This window comes from Plectrocnemia conspersa, unplaced genomic scaffold, assembly GCF_051122295.1.
Source record: "Plectrocnemia conspersa isolate PC_06_02 unplaced genomic scaffold, ASM5112229v1 ptg000014l, whole genome shotgun sequence".
Taxonomy (NCBI): Eukaryota; Metazoa; Arthropoda; class Insecta; order Trichoptera; family Polycentropodidae; genus Plectrocnemia; species Plectrocnemia conspersa.
Window position 1 is genome coordinate 5,897,059 of NW_028277178.1, and position 23,157 is coordinate 5,920,215.

Genomic DNA, 23,157 nt, shown 5'->3' on the forward strand with positions numbered 1-23,157 from the left:
TTTTAATAAATAGGCGAGTACTAGATTTTATTATTTTTGACTAATTCAATGATTTATAATTGCCATAATATTAAAATAAATGTTTTACATTCATGATTTTAATAAATATTTCAGGCACATTTTTAAGTAGTAAAAATGTTTTAATTTAAAATATGAAAAAACGTAATTTACAGAATTATAACAATGCGGTACTTTTAACTGCTACTTATTTTTTTAGCCAGAACGCCGCCCTGGCACTTTAATTGCAATAAAATTTACTTTTTAAGTACATTTAAAACATATTTTGATATTAAATATTTCGTATAAATTTTTTGTACCAAATATTGTAAGCGGGCGGATATTATGAAAATGCAAATAAAATAGCGCCCTGGTTTATTTTTTGTTTAGCACTTCACCACTGCTTATATGTATGTTCATAATGCGATGAAAGGGCTGTCTATAAGCACAAAGCTTATCAAATTGTGATGTTATCGATAAAAGTACTACTCAGAATTATTTTTTCACCACAAAACGGGGTCGATATTTTGATTTAATAGCAGCTAATACAAAAAATATCAATTTATAGCAGCACTTGTATAGTTATCTATACAAAGTATTAACTTTAATTTAATCAAAATTTAATTAGAGTCTGAATCCTAAAATTTTGCTTTAATAAAGTATGGCATGTTAATTATATCAGTTCTTGGTTTTTAAAAGTTATCAATCTAAACACGTAGTTCGCAATAGTATAGAACTCATGTGAGCTTGTATATTTTAAGAAAACTTTCCATATGAGTTAACTTTAAAAGGACTGTTTTTTTATGTATTTTATAATTTCTGTAAAAATGTTGTTATGTTTCTCACTTGATGCACGCAGTGTGTCCTGACATTGCCTGTAAACCTAATCCAGCCATTGAACTGTGGGGTCTTATTATTAAAACTCACGTTAATTTACTGTGACTATAATTATCTTCCATCAACAAGGAAACAAGACAATAGTGTTAATGATTTGGACCACACAATAGCCCTCGTTACGAACAGAAAAAACACGCAATGATTCTCCGGTGCATTGAAAGAATATTTTTTTGTTGCAAAACGGTCACAAATATAATAAATCACCAGATCCACATGATTCCCGTTGCAGTGCACGACCTTGGACAATGTCCATCAAGCAAATGTCGCTTTCTAAAGGCGTATACATATTTCGCTGTTTTAAGAAACGAGGACATCTATTGGCTGGATGATCGCTGCATGATTGTGCTTATTTAGAAAGCTTTGCAGCCCTGAATATTTAAGCATGGACTCAGATGGGGAGGTATAACTACGTATAATCCAATGCGTGCACCACTGCCGTTACCGGTACTAAGGCACATTTCGACGGCCGGGTGAGCGGGTTCCCCACCCCCTGTAATACTAAATATGTTATTGGAGTTGCATGAGTATATCTCCCAAGCGTTAAGGGAGACATGCTCTCGTTGACTGGCCTGCATTACTTTGCACTGCACACATTAGGTATCATCTCAATGAGAAGAAGGCAGTACCTGGAAAACTTATTTTTTAAACTCACGTTAATTTACTGTGGCAAAAATGATCATCCATCAATATGAAAACAAGAAAATAGCGTAAAGGGTAGCACCCCAAACAAAAGCCCTTGTTACGGCCAAAAAACAACACGCAAGTGTTCTTATTGTAAATAGTCTCCGTCATTGAAAGAATATTTTTTGTTGCAAAACGGTCACGGAAACAATAAATCACAGTATCCACAAGATTTCCGTGGCAATATACGACCTTAGACAATGCCCATCAAGCAAATGTCGCTTTCTAAAGGCGTATACATATTTCATTGATTCTAAGAAGCAAGTTCATTGATTAGCTGGATGATTGTAATTGGTCAGCAAGCTTTACATGCTACGGACGCTCACATCCTGAGAGGGACTCCTCCATACGAGCACCACTATAGCAGAGAGGGATCATCCTCCGATATACTGTCGCTGCCACGTCACCTAAAAGACCTTTGAGGACCTAAGACGGACATCATCCCTGCGCCAGCTTCTCTGTCACCGCTCGGAAAAAAACATCTCACTATTTTTCGTCAGTCACAATTGTAATATAATCTAATAAAACTCTAACTAGATTCTACATTGCGTCTCACTTGCTACCATTGAGTTGTACTATGACATACATATTTTATATTGTTTTCTGTAACATATCGACCATATGCAACATATATTGCCTTACCTACAAATAGGCTGATCTAATTCAAAGTCTCTGAGAGTCAGATTGACGCAAATATGCATAGTTGTAATGAGCTGTTTTAATTTACATTATATTCATTATATCTCCAGTAAAATTTTTCATGCAAACAGATTGCTTTTTCAAGTTGTTTATCATAATACTTGATAAATTATAATAATAAATTGCACGAATAATGATTTATTGCTTTGAGGTTTCTGTTTTATTGTTTTATTCCTAGCAGTATATAGATTAAAATATACAAATAAGAGTGCTTAATTATATATTTTAATAGGTAACTGTATTTTTTTAAATCGTATTTGTAACTATGCTTGATTATGTATATAAATAAATATATAAATACGTATACTATAATTTGTGGTTGCAACGTTCAGGTTTGTTTTAACTTTAAAGAACAAAGCAGCTTTAGGCACTTTCTAAATTATTGATCAATTAAATAATAATATTATACATAAACCAAGGAACAGTGTTTAAAATTAATATTAATAAAATCCGCTCGATTCAACGAACTCGAGTCAGGCATGCGTAGACGAGGGATAAAGGAAAATTCTATATAATGAAATGAGATCATACCGAGTGAATAGGAATATGCCAGACTGTCTGAGGGAATCTGATGAGTAATGCGGGAAATATGCCAAAGGTCGTCCGCGAACAATAAATGGCTGAGTGTGTGCGGAATATTTTCACTTTTCATACCGCTGTACATTGTTGTGGTCTTGTTTTAAAGCGTTTTATGTTTTGTGTGTTGTCGCTGTATGAATCATCGCTTTTAGCGCTTCAATTAATTTACATCTGTGTGTGTGTGTTTTAGTATCATTGTGTGTGTTTCCCGTTCATTTGTATACAGTGTTAACCAAAAGTTAAAATTTGAAGCCTATGTAGTATGAATATAAGTATATTTTAATATAATAATACAATTTCTTATATTAAATATTATATTTATTTATAAATTATTATCTGTCGCTTTCACAAATAATCGTTGCGCCAAAATATAAGACTTGCTAAAAGGGTCTTATAAAAATAATGGATTTGTCCCCTGGACTTTTTAAATACTGATTTTTTTCGTTAGCGTAAGCCAAGGGTTAACAAACTTTTTTTGTAAAAGACCAGATCGGAAATATTTTAGGCTTGGTGAGCCAGAAAGTAAAATTCATCATATTTTTCCTGAAATTGATAAGCTTAGCATCTATTTGCATATTTTTTAAATTTAAATCTATTCGAATCGTATTTATCGCAAAACGCTAAAAATACGTGTCTTTAGTAATAAGCTTTACTTATGAAAATAATGTAATTGATTTATTTGAGATAACATTTCATCTAACTAAGATTAACGTCAACATTTATTGCAAATGTTCATCTGCTAACATGAAATTATGATTTTATATACTACATCTTTAAAATGTCTTTTCACATAGGTGTTTCAATATACAAATATACACACTCTGCTCTGTACCTCAGCGGTGAACGGACGCATCCGCGCCTGCTCTCGCTGCCGTTCAAAGCTCCGACCCCCCACCCGCGACCATTTGCAACAACTACGACGCCAGAGACATTGCCGGCGCGATGAAGAAGACGCTTACGCGCAAGCGTGCGGTGGGTACGTTAAAAGCGTACCTATCGCCATCAGCAGAACAAGAATGGCAGATGCCAAAGAAAACTGCTCGACCCTCTACTGACGCCAACCTGTTGCCGACTTCAAGTCATAACAGGTACGACAAACTCCCCGAAGTTGCCGGGAGTAAACACGCAAGAGTGCCACCTGTCATCATGGAGGTGGTTGGCACACATCTCCAGACCATCGACCTCATCAAGTCGATGACCAAATCAGGTAATTTTACCCTCCGCTACACCGGAAGAGGTAATGTTTCCATCCAGTGTGCAACGCTCGAACTACGAGCGACCCTGATGGATGGTTTGAAGGGCCGCCGTGCCTTTCACACCTTCACTGCCGACGAAGACAAGACAGTTAAATCTGTCTTGAGGGGGCTTCCTGAGGTTCCCGTTGAAGAAATCGCTGCTGATTTGGAGCGGCAAGGATTAAGCGTCGTCAAAGTAATGGCGATGAACACCAAGGAAGAGACCTCCTCGCGGCTCTACCTGACGCAATTTTCCGCTGAGACGACGGTGACGTCCATAAGAAGCATCCGGTACGTTTGCTTCACTAAGGCCACGCTTGAAAAATACAAGCGTAATAAGTCGCACGCGACTCAATGTTTCAGATGCCAGCAGTATGGCCACGCTGCGAGGAACTGCCAACGAGACCCCAGATGCGTGAAATGCACAGGAAACCACGCCACTTCCGAATGCACTAAAAAAGACCGAGAGACGCCAGCAACCTGCACTGGATGCAGCGGAAGTCACCCGGCCAACTACAAGGACTGTCCTCGCAGGACAGAATATCTCCTGCAGATGAAGAAGAGGCAGCAAAAGCCACATACCGCCGTACTGACCGCACCCAAGCCAACGTTCGCTCTGGAACAGAGTCAGTTTCCTGCCCTTCGGCCAACGAAACCAGCAGTGAAAAAACCGACTATCGTCCCGGAAGCCACCCCAATTAAGACGCAACAACGCCCCTAAGCCCGACAGTCTGAGAAGCCCTCATCAGAAGCCATGTCTACTGATGAGCTTCGCAGGATGCTGACTATCCTCCAGGAAATCCGAACTAAGGCCGGAAAGTGCGCTAGCAAAATTGAAATTGCTTTGATGATGGTCGAGTATCTCGATGACCTCTTCTAAAGAAGACATTCAACTCATGACGTGGAATTCCCGTGGAATCCGTAACAAAACCGGAGAGCTGGAGCTGTTAATCAGTGAGTACAAACTTGATATTGTCGTAGTCACCGAAACTTATCTAAAACCACATGTTAACGTATATTTACCTAACTTTGCCTGCATTCGGAGGGACCGACCCTCAAGGCCAGGCGGAGGGGTCGCGATATTTGTTAAAAAATCAATAAAACACGCACGTATAAACACTAAAACTAATAATCTAGAAACCGTCGCGATTCAAATTATTCATAAAAATAAAATAATAATAATTGCTGCGGGGTATAATTCGCCTAGTGACGAACTGCTCCGGAGTGATCTAGATTCGATATTTTCTCTAGGAGACTCGGTCATTCTGACTGGGGACTTCAATGCCCGTCATATGCATTGGGGCTGTTCTGGGGCAAATCGATCTGGAGCGTCACTTTTTAACTACTTGAGCGACTCTGACACGATTGTTAACTTTCCAAATTCACCGTCGCATTACCCTTCCAATCACATGACGCCGTCAATTCTGGATATTGCTTTGGTCAAGGGTAACTTAAATACGTCAGAAATGTATTGCGTTCAGGCATTGTCTTCTGACCATCTTCCAGTGTTATTCTCGCTGGAGGGTTCAGCGGAGGTAGTCTCTGAAACGCTTTTTGACTATTTAAAAGCTGACTGGAAAAAGTTTAAAGATATAGTCGAGTCTCGTTTGCAAGATGAGCGACAGAATTATACTCCGCATAACATTAAACAAATTGACGATGATATCAGTTATTTAACATCCGTTATCGAAGAAGCCAAAATATCATCAATACCGACGCGTAAAAATCATAATAATAAAAATCAACTTACTCCACAACTTATCGAAATAATAAAAATCAAAAATAAACTAAGAAAACAGTGGCAAAATAATAAATCTCCGCGACTTAAATCTGTAATAAACCGCGTAACTAGTTATATTCGCGATAAAATTCAGCAAATAAAAAACGAATCGTGGACGCGTAAACTAAAAAATCTAAACCCGGCAGATAATTCCTTATGGAAAATAACTAAATCACTTAAATATAAACATTCGGAAATACCCCCATTAAAAAATGGAAACACCATCGCATGCACGAACAAGGATAAGGCAGAAAATTTAGCCAGCGCTTTCTCCACATCTTATTCGCTTACTGTAAATTACTTAGATTCAAAAATAGACAACAAAGTCGCCCGTGCGATACGAAATATTAATTCATCTAGCGTAGATATTAGTTTAGTGAACAAAGTTGGTTTATCAGAAGTTAATAACATCATAAAAAATTTAAAGAATAGAAAAAGTCCCGGTATAGATAAATTAGATAACGTTACGATAAAACAACTTCCAAGAATTAGCATCAATTATCTAACAAATATTTTTAATGCCTGCTTATCTTTCGGGTACTTTCCCGCTATTTGGAAAACCGCAAAGATCCACCCAATTAGAAAGCCAGGAAAGGATAACACTATCGCAATTAATTATCGTCCAATAAGCTTATTACCGTCATTCAGTAAACTATTTGAAAAAATAATTTTATCACGTTTAAAGGGATCTTTGGGGAATAAAATTATCAATGAACAATTTGGCTTCCGCGAAAACCACTCTACGACTCATCAGCTCAATAGGTTAACAGAGCACATCTCTGCTAATTTTAACATGAAAAAATCAACGAGACTCTTAACGTTAGATGTGGAAAAAGCGTTTGATACTGTGTGGCATGATGGGTTGATTTACAAACTCCACAAATATAAAACCCCTAACTATCTGCTACACTTGTTACGCTCCTACCTTGATCGTCGAAGTTATGTTGTTTCAGTAAATAATGAACAATCGATACCGCGTAATATCCCAGCTGGTGTTCCTCAGGGGAGTTTACTTGGACCGTTCCTTTTCATTTTGTACACAAATGATATACCTATTTTAAAAAATACTTGTCTTTCAATGTATGCCGATGATACGGCGATAATGAGTAGCTCTTACGGTCTTAAGCCTATTTCAATAAAATTGCAAAAATCCTTAACTCTCTTAAGTAATTATTTCAAAAAGTGGAAAATAAAAATAAATCAGGACAAAACGGAGGCTATAATTTTTACAACTCAAAGACAACCTTTGCCCCCGACTATTATAAGCGAGCAGGGAAAGTGTATAGAATGGAAGGCGAGCGTTAAGTACCTCGGAATTCACCTGGACTCCAAGCTTAAATTTAATAAACATATAACCGAACTTAAATCTAAAGAGCTCGCAGCCATTGCGGCGTTAAAACCAATTTTTAATCGAAAAAGTGCGCTAAATACTAAAAATAAAATTCTATTATATAAGCAATTAATCAGACCGGCAATGACTTACGCCTGCCCAGTGTGGAGTAATACGTGTAATACTAACTTTTCTAAACTACAAGTTGTTCAAAATAAAGCTATAAAAATAATTTATAATACACCTTTTTATACTAACCTCAAAAAACTTCATAATAAATATTTAATTCCAACTATTAAAGAACATGTTCACCACCATACTAATAATTATTATAAAAAAATACCGCGAAATCATACTAACCCGTTAATCTCAAGAATCGGTGATTACGACAAAAACAAACTCAAATTTAAATATAAACACAAAATGCCAAAGCACATCTTGCTTTGACGCATAAATTTTATCTATTAATTTAACAGCTCCAGGTCCACGAGTTTTATATTAAAAATATATATTTATAATTTATATTTTTTTTTTTTTTTTTTTTTTTTGTTAAAGGTGTTTATGTAATATACAAATATAAATCTCCAAGCATGTGAACTTAATTTATCATATTCATTACATAAAAAACAAATTTTATGAATGTCAATCCATTGCAGATTTACTTCTAATTTAGGGTAAAGTGAAAGTTTCTCAATCGTACAGTTGAATAGATTTGTGGCGACCACACAAATAGGTCCAGATTTAAAAGGGTAATTGTATCATTGTTAATGACCGTGACCAAAAACGTTCATTCATTAACAATGAGACAAATATCATGGCACAAGAGAGATTTCTTTTGACCACACAACACAAGTCGTTAAGAGAATCCCTTTTGTGACAAAACGGTACGGACGCAATCAATCACCACATCGCAAACCCTTTTCGTAGAATTCGAAAGTCTGGACAATCGATGCACAATCGCGATTGGCCAGCAAGCGTGCAACCCCTAAAGGATATCAGCCCGGACTCCGATGAGGAGAGGGCAGACGGTCCGAGATACGAGACGGCTGAGGCACCAGACAAGAGACGGCCGGAGACAGCAGAGAGCCAGCGACGCAGTCGATCTACCAGCAGCCATCCGGAGGAACAAGTTACGCGCCCTCACCGACAGACCTGAAGATCACACCTGACACTCGCCGCACGCAGCCACAAGAACCCTGAGAATCATCTACAAGCATCACCACCTGCGCCTTCATCGCAAGAAACGTCACGCCGTAATCGTCCGTTTTGTCACATGTAAATATCACTTAATAAAAAAGTCAATTTAGATTCACACAGGAGTCTCATTGGCCGCGAGGTCAACCACCCCTAGGGCTACGCCCCCTAAAGATTTTATAAAAAACACGCTACGGCTTTCAAATTGTGAGTAACATTAATAGCCAATTTTTAAATTGGCTATTGATGTTACTCACAGTGTGCTCAACACTTCCAGCAACTGTTTTTACTAAAATATTGATGGATTGAAATATGGCTGCAACAATCATACACGACTTTATTAATTCACCATCGGTAAATAACTTTATTTTATTAGTTTATAAATTAGATACTCGTAAATTGACTTTAGTTAAAGCATTAATTGACCAAATTTTATTTTAATTAAAAAAAAGTCCGTTTTAATATTTTAAAAATCTATTCTTTGGAAATTTTAATTTAATAGAAAATATATAAAACATTGTTTATTAATAGTTTCGATAGTATATTTAAAATAAATTTGTATAATACTTTAATGATTTTATTTATATATTTAATGTTATAAAGCAAATCTTTTTATATTATATTTTTATTTATTATATTACTACACCCAAATTAATATTTTATCTAAATTCTGTTGACAATTCTGCCCCTTTGCCGTATGCGATTGTTTAAATAATTCATCGTATCGCGTTCACATTACAAAAGAGTGAGTGCGTTATATGGCCGGCGCGTGCTCTGCTCCCTGTTCAAAGGAATATAAAGAAGTAATAAATTAGCAATGACAACGCTATGGTTGAGCGAAAAAACTCGCTGGATTATTCATAATGAGGAGAGAGCATGTGTTGGCAGTTTCAGCTGAAGTTGGCTGAAAGTTGGATGTCCTCCATGTCAACAGTCTCCGAAGAGCAAAAGTTGCGCGATCGTAAAGAGTAATGAAGCCTTGCCGTATTAAAATGACGGGCTTTATTATTTTCAGAGCGGAATAAATAAAACCTTGACAAAGTTACGCCAATTACAGACTGCCGTCTACTACATAGGAGCTGGGCGAACGTTTTGTTTTTGAGATGGCTCCACTGCCATTATGGCACAACAAATAGTCGAGAAAAGCACGAGACAGAAGGCGAATAAATTAAAATAGCTAAGCCTGGCATTAAATGAGCTGCATGAACAATATCTTGTAGGTTAATAATTAAATATTGCCACATTTTACATATTTAAAATTAAATGCTTATTACAAAATAAAATACACAATTTAATAGTCAAATTATGTAATGACAATTGGGTTGTTAAATATATTATATAATTATGAACGATAATCAAGATCATAATAGTACTATAATATATACTTTTTTTACATTATTAAATTACATTTATATGTGAGATTATAATTAGGAGATCAAACCTCAAGTTTTAAACAATGTAATATGTACTTGATTCTAAAATCCTTAATGAAAAAATATTTTTTAGAATATCGTCATAATTATCTAGTAACGGTATGATATTATATATGTATTTAAATATAAATTAATTTTGTATTAAAGGTATACAATTTGTCTTTATCTAAAATTCTATACTAGAATCAATGTACGCGAATTATATTATGGCTGCTTTTATAGGATCCTAACTATTCAGAACAAGTTTCTTGGGATTGCGTTAAACGTGCACCCTCGAGAAATTATAACACAGCTCCATAAGTGGAGCAGTGAAGACAATCAAGTAGTTTTGTCACAGGCAAACTTCAAGCTTCCATTGTCGACTTAAAAACAAGACTTGACTCTCTTGCTTTGAAAATATGTAAATAATATATGTAATTTAAAACGACTTACTTTTACAAATTTGTATAAAGTATTACATTTTTTTTTATTCTGACATTTCATTTGTAGTTTTTTTTAAGTCACTTCTAGTCCTTTGCAATATAAATTATCTGTATATGTATTAATGTATATCCATCAGCAAATAAAATGCATCATTGTCTCACACTTTCAATAATTTATTTTCAAATTTATTTTCATTTAATGCAGTCAAACCACTAAGTATAAGACAATTGGATTCTAATACTCTGTGAATCATAATAATATGTATATTTTCCTTTTAAGAATATAGTCTGCTAATATAGCATCTAAATATGTACAAATTTAAAACTTAATAATTGGAAAAATAAGGCATTGTCCTTTTTGTGTAGGATGTAAGCCTAAACTGTTCATATGTCACTCGTAGCAATCAACATATTTTTAGGCATTTTATTTAACATCCATATTTTAAAACCACAATGTTACAACGCTAGAGTTGTCAAAAACACAAAGTAGAATTTGCACATGTTCAAAAATAAACTAAAGCATAAACATTCATTGGTATTCTGGTCATTGCCATTATCTTCAAGTCCTTTGTTAGCATTTAAAATATATTCAAAGTTCAAGTGTGTTTTTATTAGAATTAAATTTATTCTTTCGAATGTAACGCTTTCCCAGGGGAGAAATTGAACTTGTGCCAATCGCACTTTGCCGAGAGAGCCCCTCAGTCTGACTGTGTTTTATTTTCTACAAAAGAAAAGCCTTCGCAAATGTCGTGACAGAAATAATTATTTTTCCTACCGTAATAGTTGCTTTTACATTAAATATTTAATTGCCTTCGTTTTAATTAGGGTCGAGGTGAAAATAACACCACAAAGTTAACCGGAAAGAGCAGCCAATCGATTATCTTGAATTAACTGAGTGTTTATTTTCACTATTTCTTATCTTTACGAAGTGGAATGGATAAGCGTTTATACTACGACTGCGCTACGATGTAGTAGATGTATAAATTATGTAGGTCAGCCTGTAAGTGTTCAGACCTGTTTAAATATTCTTGTAACAAGCATTATTGTATGACTATTTTATTTTTGTACTTAAAACATATATGTAGAATTAAGATTGAAAGATTTAAGTTATTTATTTATATAGTATAATAATTTTGCAAGAAAGATTGAATAACTCGAGTAATTAAATAATTTTACGTTGATCCAAAATGCTATTTATTATTAGGCAATATAAGATATTATAAATTTAATTTTTAAGTTTTTTCTAAAAAAGCTTATTAATTTGACATACTATTAAAAAATATATTGTTCATATTTTTTTTTATAAAATCAATAAATATAAAAAGTTGTAGATTCTTTAGTATAAATAAATAAGAAAAAAAATAAAAGTAACTTAAAAATCGCAAAAAAAATTATGAATTTTACTAATAACAATTTGTGACTGAATTGACAATATAAAAATTTTCACATATACATTTTATATATTAATATATAATATTATATTGAAAATTGAAATCCATTATGGTTTAATTTTTTTATTTTGAAATTAAAAAAAAATACAAATGCTATTTTTTTGTTATTTTAGTAATGTTGAGAATATTTTACAATATGTTTTAACCTTTTAAAAAAAATAAAATGTAAGTTAAAAATCCCTAAAAAATTATGAATTTTACTAATAACAATTTGTGACTGAATTTACAATATAAAGATTTTCAAATATACATTTTATATATAAATATATATTATTATATTGAAAATTGAAATCCATTACGGTTCAAATTTTTTATTTTGAAAATAAAAAAAAATTTCAAATGCTATTTTTTTATTATTTTAGTAATGTTGAGAATATTTTACAATATGTTTAAACCTTTTAAACACCAGCGACTATTTAGTGAGTGACCTGTTATTTCTATAAAATAAAATTTCTATAAATTTAAAATACTTAGTTTTCTGATAAAAAAGCTAGTACATTAATCTGCCATAATTAAAAAAAAAGAGGTAAAGCAATATCAGTTTAGTATAGTTTATATAATTTAATTTTAGTTCTTAGATATTTTTCAATTAGGTGTAACACGTCAATAAAAATAAATATATATTAATACTTATGTTTTATGTGGAATTTAACTTTATAACCATTTTTTAACACAAATATTGAATGACCAGATTTATGTGTAAAAATATTACATACATATGTATATATTGTTAGAAATATTAAAAAAGCTGTCAATAAAAAAAAACACTTTAAGCTAAAAATTTAATTATAAATAGTATTAAAACATAAAAAGTAAATAAATGTTTACAATAACCTCATAATTTTATATATAACCCACATGAAAAATTGCTCTTAAATATTGCATCAAATGTAATTTTAAATAATCGTTAAAATAAATGTTTATTTTCATACAAAGTATTGTTAAAATTTTAACTTTTTTAACTTTATGCAAATATACGCATAAGCTATAAAACCCTTCCATTAAAATGGTACTGCATCAAAGAGTTAGAGAACAAATCAAAATCAATATGCTGTTTTTTCATTTAAAATGATAAAGATGTACAGTGAAACTTTCAATTGCAAGCAACTTGATTTACGAGTGTTTCAAAATACTCGTAAATTTTTGCTTGATAAACGAGCCATGTTTGAGTACTTTGCTTTATTTTCTTCCCATCTAAAATAAAGATTTTGTCGATTCTTAAAGTGAAGACATACTTTATCGAAAATAATTAAGATCACTCAAAATCTTGTTGACGTTAAAAACGATTCATTAAAGGAATTTGAGTACTTAGCTATTCTTCCCAATACCTTCTTTACTTCAGCACATGGATCAATAGGTCATTTTGAATTTCAAAATCGATGCTTCAAAGTGACCGAAAGAACAAATCTTACCCTTAGAAATATTTAGAAAAATAATTTTCGAATCGAGAGCTGCCTTAAGATAATCTATAAAGCATGAGGTAGCAAGAGAAACCGCATTATGCTTAAAGACATTTTTAAGTATATTTGCATAAGCGGGAGCCAACTTCTTTAGGGAAGAACATGGGACTGAAGTTAAAGGGAGACGATATTTAAGAGTTGATCGAAGAATATGCCCAGGAACTATCTACTAAAGAACTAATAGATCTGCATCAATAGCAACAGCGCAATGCTATTGAAGAGATTTGGTCTGATGTGGAGGAAAAATAATCTGAGAAATCCCTTACTTTAAATGAGATTAGTGATATCTGTAAAACTTGAGGAACAGTGTTAAATTCCATGGAAAAGCACCAGGCGAATCCTTAAAAAGAAGCAAAAGCATCATTGAATAGGTTCCTATTAAAAGTTTTACGAAAATATTTTTTTTTGTTAAGCAATAGTATATAATTGATTGTTAAGTAAAATACAGAATAATCAATTAATTTAAATATTTTATAATAAAAAAACGTGAATTTTCAAACAATTATTGTCATATGAATATTTTTGAGTTAAGTTTCTATTATTTCCTATGTGGATATATGCTTCGATATACAAGTGTTTTAAATTACGAGCAAGCTCACAGAGCGAATTATTATCGTCAACTGAGATTCTACTGTAATGTGCTTATAAAGTAAAGATACAGTCGCTTTTAAATATTTCTCAACCTTATAAACGCTAAAGAAGCTTTTATAAAAAACTATTTTTTTATTTACAAATGAAATTTTTTATTTTTTATTTTTATTACCTTATTACACTTTGAAAATCTATTTAACTAACAATTTAACATATCACTATTTGTAAATATGTCGGGGTTTTCAAAATAACACAAATCATATCATCCTCATTTAAAATCCTAATATAAAAATAATTTCGCGCAGCTGTTTGCTTACAATATGACTGACGTTCTGGCAACGATATTGAGAAAATACACAAATTGAGGTAAACATATTAAAAGTTGCACTATTAGTTCTTAAAAAATATGTAAATAGGCAAGAAAAAGTTGAAAATGCCACAAGTGTACTTCAGTATTTTCTAATTAATTAAATTATAAATATTGCTAATTTCATTGAGTAAATATCGGTATATTGCATTAAAAAATTAGTCAAATAATTAATATACCGGTATGTAGTGTTTAAGCTTCAGTTTCAATGTAAAAAAATACTTTTAAAAATATTATACCGACTTTAGAAGAAAGCCTCACAATTCCCATTGGTTCGGATGAATCTTCAAAATATGTTCTTAGGAAAAGCTTTAATTTGGGATACCGCTCTTAAAACTGAAACACTTAATTTGTATATCGGGGCTGCTTGAGTAGCACAGCATAATTCTTGTTGTTCAACAACAAAAACAAGAGCAGTTAATTCTACCGCCGTGTACGCTCGAGTCACTTTTGATTAACGCTCCCACTTTCATTTTTTTATGTTTTTTATATTTTTCTTCCCCTGCGTACGTTTATCCCCTAACAAAAACATAAAAGCACACACACACACATACAGTATTTTATATCCACAGAACATTTTATCCTCGTGTCTGCATGTACACGAATGATATTTTATTAATTTGTTCTTGCACCGGTCCGTGCCTAAATCCATCGGCCGTAGCAGCGTAAAAATTATACCGTGAAATCGGAACGTTTCGAAATCGATCAGAAAAGTAATCGGAACAAGAGCAAAGGGAAAATTTAACGGTATGTTTGGGGAATACGAAAAAAATATATCTCTAAGACATCTTGAAATATATCGGGGAATAATCGATGGCCGCAGATAGAAGGTAAAAAGAAACACAATATATAAATCCGATATATATTTCATATATATGTTATATGTATATTCTTTGCCGACAACAAATAAAACAAGAGTGAAATAAGAGATGAGCGTTTTCGTTTTCGATTGGAGGATCAATTTGAGCTAGGTACACACTCGTGAATCTCGAGTGTATCGAATATGTATAGTACAAATACATAGAGAGTAGTGATAAATTAATGATATTTTTATGTGATGAGGTTTTGTAACATTTTTCGTCAAATGTAAAGAGCATTAAGTTCTTCAGAGTAGTGGTCTTTGAAGCACACAATAGATTTTTGATAGATACTATATTACTAAATAAATATCTACTTGTGATGGTATGTTTATAGAAGCACCGCTTCCCTAATTTTATTTAATAAATTATTGTATTAATATTTTTTTTAAATATTAGACACATTAAAATACCACATATATGAATATCGACTTTGACGCTATGACGGAATATTTTGTTTCCGTGCGATTTGCGAGTGAAAGAACTCGCTCCATCGATCAAGAGTATGTGATGATATCTACAGGTATTTACGAACGTTATAAAGCTACACGAGCTTGCCACATCTATATCGCTGCTTTATAACCATACTTTAAATACACTTTGTTTAACCTACATGCTTGTTACAGTTAGTGCAAATATTTTTTTCTAATGTGCTTTTTATGGACACAAATACATTTGTATATAAATAAATATAGATCAATGATAATATTACGAGTGAAATTAAAAAAGTAGCCATATATTTCTTTATTACATTTTAAGTTAATTTAATATTAATATAATAAAATTCAATATTATAAACATTTTAAGAGAAAAAAATTTGATCAATAGTATATTTTACGAATAATAAAGTCTTGAAAATTTAAGTAATAGAATATTTAAAATATTTATTTTTATTACAATTGAAAATTTGAGCCAGATGATTATTGTTGATAAAATATTAAGAAACAATAAATAAGTAAAAAATATATAAATTACTTGACAAAATGAACTTATATTTCCTAATAGAAACTAAATAACTAAATAATAAAAAAAATACGTTTTATTTGTGAATTTATTAAGTTTAAGAATATCTACATATATTATTTTAATCTGTGTTTGTAGCTTTTTATAAAAAAAATGTCAGTTAATTTTAATATATCGTTGTCTAAAAAATAATATAAAATTTTATTTATTATAAAAAGTATTTTAAAAGTGCAAATTATATAAAACATTTTCCTTATGATAAATAAAAAAAATATCATTGTCTTCCCAATTTATTATTTCTAAGGATGTGTTACAAACACTTTATTGATATTAAAAATGAAATCCTACTACAATTTATAATTATTAGTAAGATGAAAACTGTCAGAACTATTCGTAATCGATTATTAGATTTGTATTTGTCGCATTTCAAAAATAATGAAGCAGCTACCCCTAATGAAGCGCAGAAATTAATTTCATTGCCGAAAACATTGAACAAAGCATTAAATAACACTCTCTGTCTCTGTTGTCAAACTTATACCATCCAGATCAAATGCACCTGATTTATTGATTGGAAAAATAAAATAACATATTCCCAAACCAAAATCCGCTTTAAACTATCCCAATTAATTTAAGAATCGAGGAGAGTAGGGACGTTGATCTCCTCCACTTTTCCCGATCTTATATAAACCAGAGCACTGTGATAACATTTTTTCAATAAAACTCATTTGAATTACTACTTTTCTTCAGACTCTAGACAATCTGAGATAATTTATAATAGACAAAGATAATATATATGAATACTCGTACCCCAAAATATCATCTGCGAGCGAGCAGGTAAAGATTACACTGCTATCTAGCTTACAAAATTGAGATCAAATGTACTTGTTTTAATTACATAGAAAATATGTTTAGATAAAAACAGAGATGTAAGTTTCATTATTATCTTAATTGGTCAATTGATTATAAGAGAAAGAAATATAGAAGGGGAGAGAGAAAAATAGTAAGGGGGTTTGCTTTTCTATTTCTTTGATCGTATATAAGCCGTTACGATGACTTATATCTTTACTTCATTTTGACACTTACATTGAACTTTAACATTATATTTTACCCGAGTGATTAACTTTGTGTTTTTTCAAAATGCTCAGAAGCAATATTATATTTTGATCCTATTTCTATATCATCGTTCTTTGATTTTATTGTATTTAAAAAAAAGCAATTGCTTGTAAGTTTTTTGGTAAAGCAAATTTATAAATGGAATATATATTGAACGTGTTCATTACATCTGTTTTACGATATTATGATATTAAAAAACAGCAACAGCAACTTTTTGAGTGCGTTTATTACTTTCTATATATTTATAGATTTTTTATATACTTTAGAATATTTAATACATATTCATAGTTTTACTTTATTCATGACTTTTGCAATATGTTTTTTATACATAGTTCCAGCCGGATAAAATTTACTGTGTTTAAAACTTATTAAAAACTATATAATATGTTTTCTACAGTCAGATATGTATCAAGATATTATGTTTATTTTCTTGAAATAATTTTTAAAAAATGACAGAGCATCAAGTTTACCCAATCCTTTATAAGACTATCTAAAAAAATACTGTTTATATACTTAAATATTTTTTTTAAGTATACATAATAACTAAAAGTCAATGGATCTATTGTACAAACATTTTTTATATTTTGAATTTTTCTGAGATGCAATACCATTCTATATTTATAATAAAAAAGCTTTTTTTTTTGCCACTCAGACTTAGCCATCTTCTAAATCTCTCATTCCTACTCTAACACCAGACTATAAAACCGATTCTAAAAATAAATTAATAAATAAATAAATGACAATATGGAGAGCTTATTAATCTTTGCAATCTATATTAATAGGGTTTTTAGATGTTTTTATGAAGCACTTTTCTTAAAACATCTGTGTTAACATCATTGTCTATCTAATACTATCAAAATTGTCATTACTTTACTCGAAACATTTGGTAGAAAATTCTGTTATAGAAAGTTATTAATAAAATCATGCATGCAAAACAAGCTTATAAAATATGTTAAATAAATAATTTTACAATAATTTTAATTTAAACATATATTGATCACATTAATACGAGTAATAATGTGATCAATACCACAAAACCCTATTTTACCCTATCTTGTTCTTCTTCTCTCTCACAATGCTATCGTATCACATTGCAATCAACTAACCGAGCATATAGATACATACTTATATTTATACAAAACATGCCCTATTATATTTACATACAGTATATACATATCAGTATGATTTAATCGGATTACCCCTTACCCGAATTCATTTAATTTTCCGTCCGACTAGAGGCACCGCACGGCACGATGAAAAGATTTCACATGTGTGTGGGCAAACGTCCTTTTCCTTTGATACTTCAAACAAAAGACGCCTAATTCCATTAAGACTTCACTTTTTCTACTGATGGGTTTGTGGTTTTGACCGCAACAATGCTGGTCGTTATTAGTATACGCTATTTTTTCCCTCTGAAGCTTCGTTAAAAACAAAGCCAGGACAAAGACACCCTTTAGCTTTGATTTGTTCCCTTATTGTGTGTGTGAGTACGAAACGAAAACTTTTTCACTGGACATAATCGGCTTAAATGACGTCACGAAAATAGCTTTTTTTATTTTATTTTCTTCTCACACGACCGTTTCGATCAGATTCCGGAAAATGAAACAAGTTTTAAACTTTTTTCCTGGATATATAGCACGTAAGAGGCAGACGAATCCATCGTACTAGCATTGTGCATTATCTCGGTCGAAGTTTCCACTTGGATTTTGTTAGCAACCCGAACCGAAAGACTGCCTAGAAATATATATATATACATATAATGTATAAGAAACTCAAGTATAAAGTTTTAAATACCATTTTTAAACTCGACGATAAATAACGTTTCTTTCGCTAACGCTAAAAGTTAAAGTGGCGTTGAAAGTAATCCAGATCGATTTATTAACTGTTATGATTTAAAAAAAAATAAAAGTTCATTTTTATGTTTATATTGTGGATACATTGAGTAAATATGTCTACGTAATGTTTGTTGAAAGCGCGACGCATAAAACGTGACACTAGGAGCTCATCGTTAATGTTACGTGACGTGTGCTTCAAAAGTATCCATCCTATCATGATTGACAAGTTGAAAGGTTAGTTGTAACCTTTTCTGAAATTTCAATTGAACGCGATAAAAGTTGAATTATTGTATTATGATTTTGCTACCAATAATATTGTATGAAAAAGCGAGACACAAAGTGACAGTTCTAAATAAAAAAAAAACTTTTTTTTATTTAGAACTGACACGAATTAATTAGTGGGTGCTTTTAGGAGTGTTATATCTTAAAATAATAATAACAAAATATGTATTTAGTGCTTAAATATTAATAATATTGAATTTTAAGGGACATGCTGATGACATTGCTTAAACATTCAAAGAATAATATGCTTCTTATTAAAATTTAAATCTTGCGTAGGTTTTATGCGTTTCATGCGTTTGTAAACAAATACAGTTTAACTAATACTGTGCAGTGAAATTGTAAATCAATGAGGTATTTAATAGAATTTAATAAAATTTTAACTTCAGACGTATTAACAAATATTACTATAATATATATAACAAACATTGTAAGCCTGTTATGGAATAATCAACAGTCAAGTGTCATTATATGTATTTAAGACTCAAAGTCATGTAGCATTAGATTAAATAAAGTAATTGTAAAGTTGTGAAGTTCTGAAAAAGAGCTAATGTTTTAGCGTTTCTGGATATAAGTAATTATAAATAAATTTTATATAAAAGGTTTTTAAATTATTTTTTAAAAATGTAAGCACAAATGTTTTGTGTTAAATTACTATTTTTTATTAAATAACGGTAATCACTAATTATAAACATAAAAATGGTTATAAACCAGTATGTATTTTATATGTAATTAGTATGTCTGTAAAATTATTTATACTATTGAAATAACGTATAAAAAAAGATCAAGAGTCTATGTCTTGAGCATGACAATGCTAATAAATGCTTTTAAAAAATAGTTAATGGGTTTATTTTGACTAATTAGGACATATGACATTTATATCTTAGTGCGTGTATATCTCAACATGGTGATAGTTTATTATAGTCATATAAATTATATATTATATTACTGAGTGCTTGATACTTGCTTTAAAATCTGTGAGCAAAAATAATTATTCATCAATAAAGATAAACTGGACAATAGTGGGATCACACAAAGACTAAAACTAAAGGGTTCCCATAAATAACACTTAGGGATTCTCTGGTGCATTTAATGAATATTTATTTGTTACGAAACGGTCACGGTAAACAATATATCACCGGAAGACAAAAAGCACTTTAATGCCGCAACATTTCCGTTGCACAACTCGACCTTAAAGATGTCCATCAAACAAATGTCACTTTCTATAGGTGAATATATATTTCGTTGTTTTAAGAAGCGAGTGCGATAATTGGCTGGATGATCGCTGCATGATTGTGATTGATCAGGAAGCTTTGCAGCCCTGAATACTTAATGCCTGATCTCCAATGAGGAGAAGGCAAACACCGGCATACAGTTGAATAGACTAGCAGATGCTCGACAGCCCGCAGTCGCTGCCACACCAATCTTTTACGGACATCATCCCTACGCCAGCTTCTCTACGATCTTTCCCAACATAGTCTGTCGCAATATTTAATTTAATCTAATAAAATTCTCACTAGTCACACAGAGTTTAAAATTCTAATTTTTAATGGTATTTTTATTTAGTTATGTTAATAATTTGTAATATAAATTTAAAAAATTCAATACAAGTATTTTGTTAATATATTTTTAAAAAAATACTGAAATGCAAATCTGATAATATTATCTTGAATTAAAGGTCCAAATCGTGGCTAATCATATCGTCAGATTATAAATTTTTTTTAGAAAAATTTACAATTGTGTTACAAAATGGAGCGAATTTTTGAGTAACTTATCCAATAATATTTATTTAGATATATAAATATATAATACACACTAATAATACAAATAATATGTAAATCGATTAATTAAATTGCTAAAATAAATTAATTGACGATCTGTAGGATTATATATGAGGTGTTAATCTAATTGTCGAGAGACGTCAGGGATTCCCAAACCCTGGCAATTTTCTCTGCAAGGATACAACACTACTGTCCATACAAATATTAATATGTAATTGTATATTTTAAATAATATTTATTGTTTGTTAATAAATAAAATATAATATCTACACAAACGCAATTTCTTAAATCAAGGAATAAATGAAGGACTTAACTGTTGTTACAGATGCTTTGATCTTCTATTTAAAGAAAACATTATATTTCGATTGAAACATCACAATAAACAGAACAATGACTTTATTATTCAAACTTGATACTTCTGTATCTACCCTATGTATATTGCTATTCAAAATATGAAGTACTTATAAATACACATTACATGAATATAATGCACACATTCACGATTAATCTTTGTCATGTAAGTTCATGTTGTGTAAGTACTTTTGAAACTCTGCGGTCGGTCAACAAGGAGTATTATATGAATACAAGTACAATGTTAAAGGATTTTCGGTTTCGTCAAGTTGTGTGGAATGAATAATGTTATTTCCTCATATGTATACTTTTTTGAATAAAAAAAAATTTAGTATGCTTTCGGCATTTCGTATAAATAGACCGCCGACGTTATTATCGTTATTTACAGTCGTGCGTAAAACGTATATATCATCGTATGCAAATTGTTCAAAGTGGTATTGAGACATTAAAGGGTGTATGCGGGTGTGTCTGCGCCAGTGTTTTTCAAGCTAGGGTACTTTTTTCTTCTAAGATCAGATAATTTGCTTTATATGTAACATTACATGATACTTTTATATAATATTTATCAGACTTATCTATATGGATTGAGTAAGCTGAAATTGTACAAATCTAAGCCACGCAATAAAATAAAAAATCTTTTAATTATTTTAACTTCAGATATTTAACTGCCACATGTTATAATTATATATTTTTTTAATGAAGAACTATAGTTTTTACTGTATTGTTAAAATAATTTTAAATATTTAATATTAAGTATTTTATAAGACTTTTTATTTTACTATCCAAACTAATAATTGAAGGAAGGAAATAAAATAGTATATATTTAGTGAATAAGAAATATAATATTATTAATTAGTTATATTTTTTATAAATCTAGCCTAAATTTGGTAAAATAAAGTGCTTATATTTTTTTATCATTAAAACTATTAGTGTATTTGAATACATTTTTATATTTTTAAATGTTTTAAAAAAAAAATCTACGATTAATATTGTATCTTAATAATGAGTTTGAGTCAATATTTCGCAATTTATTTGCTAAAAATATGATAGAGGTTTCCTTCTTAATCTTAACAAATATATAAGAGTCTAAATCCTTCAACTCAATATTGCTAACAAAAATACGAAGAAGTCTATCTTGGACAATGTTATTGTTACATAATAACGCTTCTAGTAGAGATACGGATTTCATAGTTCGGTGGATTGAGAAATGTTTTGAATGATCGTTTCGCGTTAATAATATAAGTCTTATATAATATTATAAGACCGAAGATGATTTTCTTACTTTAGTATTATAACAAAGTGAACAGAGAATTAACCGCTAGCAAAACATCCGCGCTCTGAGATGAGAAAATGTCGTATTCTTAAAAGGCAAAGACATTATGTACAGAGTTTTACCAAAATATTTAGTGTAAAGAATATAAGCGCAAAATACATTTAACCAATAGATTAAATTCATTATATAATTGCGATAAAGATAATAAATGCGTGTGAAAACAAAACAATGCCGTATACATATATAAAGGTTGTTTTAAAATTAACGCAAGATTTGAATTTGCCGTCATTTGTGCAGTAAATGTGGGCAACCCTGAAAAAAATGTTGACAGCTGAGAGTTTAGGGTTAGTAAAAATGGAGTGTTACACGATACAACAACGTGTTTTCATTATTGAAAAATACATTAAAAAATAACGAAAGTTTGGCGGCCGCAATTTTAAAATGGTCGGTATAGTGTTTTAAGAAGTTAATTGAAAAATTCGCAAAGAAGTTAATTGAAAAATTCAGAGAGACTGGATCAGTCGGAGACGCTAAACACACTGGTCGTCCAAAAACAAGCCGTTCAAATGTCTACATCGAAGCAGTGCGT